We start from the raw sequence: 6,278 nt of genomic DNA on the forward strand, positions 1-6,278 counted from the left end.
CAATTAGTCTGAAGTTCCACCTGTATGTTTTATCCTTGTATTCTTTGTAATAACCATGCACTCTTGTTTATGTTTTATTAAGCTAATTGTCAGTGTTCTAAATAGTTATTTTCAGCAAGTTCTATGTAATTCAAGCCCGATATTTCTTTCATAATTTGAAGGAACAACCCATGCTTTGTTGGTTTGCCTGGTGAGTCTGGATTATTTTTGGCATGTTTGAATGTGTAAACAGTTATCTCAACATATAAGCAAATCAGTGAAAGAAGGTAAGAGTTTATCCTCAATTGAGTTAATTCTGGATAATTATAATTCATGTTTGTGTCTCAAGCTGTATTTTTCACTTCAGGCTGTATAGTAACTTCTGTGTTCTTAATCTGGCAATAATCAGGTGGAATTTGTTTCTATTGTTTGGACCATTTCAAGAAAGTTGTAGTTTCATTTTGCTTTCTGGTAATCCTTTTCAAACCTTATATTTGCATTCCATCTATTTTGTGTTATGGTGAAGTTGAAGAAACCTCGTATTTCATCTCAGTTCTTTGTGAAAAATTTAATTCCTCTAAAACTAGTTCAATATAACAACACACACACACACACACATGATTCCTGTGCTTTCCACTTTGCTTTCTCTTCATATGAGTATCTATTAGCTGTTGCAACTACTTTCTAGTTTGGATGATTATGTATGATATAAACAATCATAATAGTCATCTTAGTAGCAATTTCATCTATTTTTCAACTTAGATTATGTTCATGTTTTGATAAGTGTTGTTGTAAGCCAAATCTGATGCATGGTTATATGTGGTTTGTCCCAAACTTGTCCTGTTTGTGCTATGGAACAGTCGCAATAGTGCAAGCTGATGGTTGCACAAGGTATAAATTGAAAATGGAAAGAATGTTGGATGATATAAAAAAAGCTAAAGCGATTATAGTTGGGTATTTTTTTCCTCAAAGATTCGAATTTGAGGACCTAGTGTCTTATGGATTTCAGCTGATAACCACTCATATTAAAGGGTTGTGAATGTGGAGTTTTCTTCTCATTTTCTCTCTTGATCTACTAATTTATAATGTTGAACTATTTGTTAATATCAGTAATTAAATATTTATTTATTTATTTATCATTTTGTCTTCATTATTAAATGGACTAGTCATAAGTCATGACTCATGGCAGTGAACTTGGAATGAGAAAACAACAAAGAATGTGGAGTCTTTGTTGTGGGTTTGTGAGGGGGTCCCAATGTGTGCTGGAGAGATTCGGAAGAAAGTGAGGAGATTTGTTTTACAAATTTATTTGTTTTCATACTAATGTAAGCTTGATAATGATCCCAAAATGCTTGGCTTACAAGATTATTTTTGGGACTTTTACTAGGAGATAGGTGAGCTACTCTCAGAGGTCTATACCAAAGATCATATTAAGTTATATATCCAGTTGAAAAACTTGACAGAGAAATTTCAACTTAAATAAGCATGTGGATCAATTAATGAATTAAATAGTACCATTAACCAAAGAAATTTTGTCAAAAAAAGCAATTGACGGAAGCACTACCAAGGAAAATGGTCTGAAATAAGTTATTGATGCTAAGTGGACTGATAAGCACTGGTAAATGTATTGCAAATATAGAATTTGAAGAGTTTGAAATTTGAGTATTAATAGATGGTATTATAGGGAAATGGCAGTGCGCTATCTAAGAAACTTATATCACATTATGAGAAACAATTTTGGGATAATCTACTACCATATGGAAACATCTTTTATGTGCATAGCTGCTCATAGAACCTATATTAAATAAATCCTATCCATATTTGGCCTCATTTTCTCTCGCTATTTATCTCTCCTCATCTAATGTGATACAAAACTATATAGGATGTTTTTTTTGGGACATGAAATGTGCTTATATGGCATTAACTAATTGTACATACAGATGGCCTCATTTTCCCTCTCTAATTTTCCTCTCATCTCATATGCTGATTCTGATTGTGCCTATACTTTGCCGTGCTTCGACTATGTCTCCTATCTATGATCTCATATGCTAGGAAACTATAAGAATTCTTTATTTCACATGAATAGCACTTATATACATGAATAAATTAACTGCACAAACCAATGTAGAATAGATAGAACTTGCTCAAAATATACACCATTTACGGATTCAAATATCATATTCAAATAAACTTAGTAGTTTGAGTCCGATTAGGATTTTGTTTATGTCATTTATTTATGATCAAGTATTTGATGATTTCATCATTCATGGTTATCTAAAAGAGACCAACTAGTAGCCTGTTAGAGACATTTCCAGTTGAATATTGTATTGTTTTGTTGCTATGCGAACTTCTTATTAATATTTTTGGATCTACTTTCTACCTCATACTTCCCTTTGTGTCTTGGAATTATTATGTCTTTTCTCTGTTCTTTATTTGGTTCTTGTGTCTTACTGATCATGTTCAGAATCTTGCTGTAGAGTAACTAATTTTTTCTTTTTCTTGGTAGGTTCTCAGATTCAAGCAGATCAACAACTAAAGATCAACTTAGAAATAAAGTTTTTTTGTTCTTTGTTAACTATGAGTGAAATATTGATGGGCTAAATTTGAGATTGAGACTAGAGTTTCATAGTCACGTGGTAGTGAGTGCTATCTGTCATGTTCTCTTACTTCAATACAAACATGAATTTTTATTAAAGATACAAACTGCAACAGACTTTTTGTGGTGTAAATATATGATTAGAGAACCAATTTTAATATGCAATTTAATGGACTGCGTGTCATCTATTCATCCTACTATAACTGCACAAATCAATGTAGAATAGATAGAACTTGCTCAAAATATACACCATTTATAGATTCAAATATCAGAAAATTACCGTGAAGTTTAACCTAAAATTGATGAAGATTGAACTAAAATTAAAATTCTTGTAGAATATGTCAAGTAACTTGTTTGAAAAGAAGGAACTCTTAGCCATCATCTAATAACAATTGTTTTCAAAGAAATCAGATCTAGAATAACTGGACACTGCATAACTGGATTACCTTGTTCTTGGCACTCATTGCAATCATATGAACAAATAGAACGATCATCCAATAATTGAAGACGCGTAGTTGGAGATCATATAGCAATCAATAGCTTAAATTGGAGTATATCTTTCTATACAATTAGAGAATTTTTTATGCTCATGACATTCCCACCAGAGTTAAAAATAATCTAAGGATACTGTATAGCATAGGATAAGACATATGCTGTGATAATTTGAGAAATATTAAGGGTGTCATGGAATTCCCTGTAGTCATTGCACATTTAACTCCATCAGTTCAGCAGTTGGAGAAAATGAAATAAATTTGAAATTAGTCAATGATGATCACAAAAGGTTAGTGATTGTACGAATTGTTGAACTCGATATATTCCTCTCATAGAATGGAATTATTGACAACCAAAAATGAACCAACTTGCCTTGAAATTACCTTGCTTCTTTGACAAAGTACTATGAGATGCCAAATATTATCTATCATCTTCAAGATCCAACTCGTAAAGGATAGCATATTTCCTAGGTGAATTGGAAACTATAGAATTTCTTTTTGCAGCTTCACTTGGATGAGATCTTTTTAGTTTCAAATATCATATGTATATATTTATATATATATTTGTAAATATATAATTCAGAAGCAACCTGGAAGGAATGAACAAAGAACCAGCAGTTGGAGGTTTTGACCCACTTGATGTTGTTCGTCATGAATTAATGAAGATATGGTCATAGTTTGACTGCTTAAGTGTTGTTTAATTGACCTGCCTTTGCTTTCCAACCTTTGATCATTGCTTATGAATGGTGACCTTTTATTTTTGGAACATGAAAGGAGAACCACAAATTCTTCTTGTCTTCAGCTATTACCATGTATTTCACTTGATTAATTTATAGAAATGAAATATATTCATCTACTTGATCAAATCAAATATACATGCGTGCAGGTTAACATATACACATTCATACCAAACCGAAATGAACCAAAATATCTTCAGTAAAGATTAGTTCTGTTTGTATATATAGACTAGCTATATTATATCGAGTAAGCCATACGTCTAGCTTCCATGAACTAAGCTAAACTTTCATTTTAATGAGGGAGTTGTTAGTTATAGAAAATCATCTGAATCTAATCCATACAGTTACATGCATGAAAGACTAATTAGTATTATTTTAATCATATAGAAAGATGTTTTCTTTTTTACCCTTTTTAGCCAAGTTCATTGCACTAGTTGTTACTACACTAGAAGAAGTGAAGAACAAGTTGCTAATCTGACATGATTCCATTTATACCAATTGGTTAACTTGAACGTTTATTTTTTGTAATTTATTCATGTTTACTGTATACCTATCTTTATGAGGTGATGTAGACAACATCAAGATGCCAAGATCAAAATTGAAAGATATGAAAATAATCCGATCTGAAACAAATACTAGTCACAATGCTCCTACAAATAATGAAGGTGAGATTTCAACAGCTCAAATGACTGATGCTCAACTTTGCACCTTAAATCGTTCATTAAATATTGATTCAAACCGTAATGGAGATGATGAAAATGAAAACCATGGTAACATACTTGAAAATACCAGTCTAGTGGTTAATGTAAAAACATGTATTTTGTGCAATTAATTTCCAAATACAACTTTTTATGTAATGGATTAAACCATTTTGTCTTGACGAATGAGTACATGAATTGTTGCAGTTGACAATGAGGGCCGCTGTAAAGGAAGAGGGTTAACAACTTTGAAGGAGTTATGGGCACTGCGTCCAGATGAAAAAGTGTTGGTCAGTGCAAACTAGCTTGGATAACCCATTGGGCCCGCGGCACAATTGTTCTCTTCGGTCCTAGGTATGATCGCTCAATCTAGCCAGAAGATTGGTCTTCAATACAAGAGTTGCCATAAAGTGCCAAAAACATTAAAGGATGAACTATTAAACTTCATCGAGGTATACTTTTATTCTTAAATTTGTGTTATGCATAACATGTTCTTTATTTACATAACAATCTTATTAAGGTCATAATATTTGGTTGAAATTATTTTTGGTTTTCAAATAGACACAATTTGTTCTTGAAATCCAAAAAGACTATGTGCTTAAGTCTTTAGGAAAGAAATGGAGGGACAATAAATATGATTTGAAGAGAAAATATTTCAAAAAAAGGATGGGCTACAAGCAAATAAATAGAAGCATCCAAAAGGGACTATTAGCTGGCAATGGAAAGAGTTAGTTGATTTTTGGTACTCGAGGAACGGGGAGGTTCGAATAATATATATTGTTTATTTTAAATGTAATAATCATGGTATCTTACATATGTAATTTAGTGTTCATGTTATTATGTAGGAATCCAAAAAGTTGGGGTTTCCTCGAGAAAGCAACAATACTACACACACACTTGGGTTCAAAAAGTTTTCGAGAGAAAAGAAAAAGGAAATGGTAAGAAAACTCTAAGATTTTTCAAGATACAATATTTGGCTATGTATGATATTTTTTCCAAAGAGTACACTTTTTGCTAGTAACCATTACTAATCTATATTTTCTTGATTTAGGAACTTATAAGTGGAAAGAAAATAAGACATTTTGAGTTTTTCAAAGCAACCCGTACTAAAAAATATGGCTCGTATTTGAATAAAGAGGCAGAAGAGATTATGGTACTAAGTCTTTGGCCATTATTCTGCCTTATATTGATTTCTTCATAAATGACATTTGTTAAAAGCTATTTACATAAATGTAGGAAAATGAAAATAAAAAAAATATCTGAATATGAATCAATCGATAGGGATGACAGAATGGTTGAAACAGAAATTTTGACTCAAGTGATTGGAAAAGAGCCACATTGTCGAGTAAGAGGGCTTTGGATTGGGTCCCTACTCCAACTTCATATTATGGCCATTTAGGTAGTGGGTCTCCCGTGAACATGTGGTGGTCATTCATCAGAGTGCATAGAATTTCGCCAACAAATGGATGAAAAAATCTAGAAGATGGAAGATGAGCTTGGGCGAGAACGTGCTAACTACAACGCTCTTTATACTTTCTCGCAACAATAATTCCGAGGAGCGACTATCACCCTAGCCAACCATAGGGTGGATCATTTTCTCAATCATAGGTATTTCAAACTTGTAAACTAATAATCAGATACTTTGGGTACTTCCATAATCATAAGTTATTATTTCATTTATGTGTTTGTGTGTGTACGATTGAGTGATACTCATATAAGTTTTCTAGAACTTATTTATTGGTCCATTCCCTAATAATTTTTGTTGCCAAATTAAATT

This window comes from Dioscorea cayenensis, chromosome 20 (assembly GCF_009730915.1).
Source record: "Dioscorea cayenensis subsp. rotundata cultivar TDr96_F1 chromosome 20, TDr96_F1_v2_PseudoChromosome.rev07_lg8_w22 25.fasta, whole genome shotgun sequence".
NCBI classification, from domain to species: Eukaryota; Viridiplantae; Streptophyta; class Magnoliopsida; order Dioscoreales; family Dioscoreaceae; genus Dioscorea; species Dioscorea cayenensis.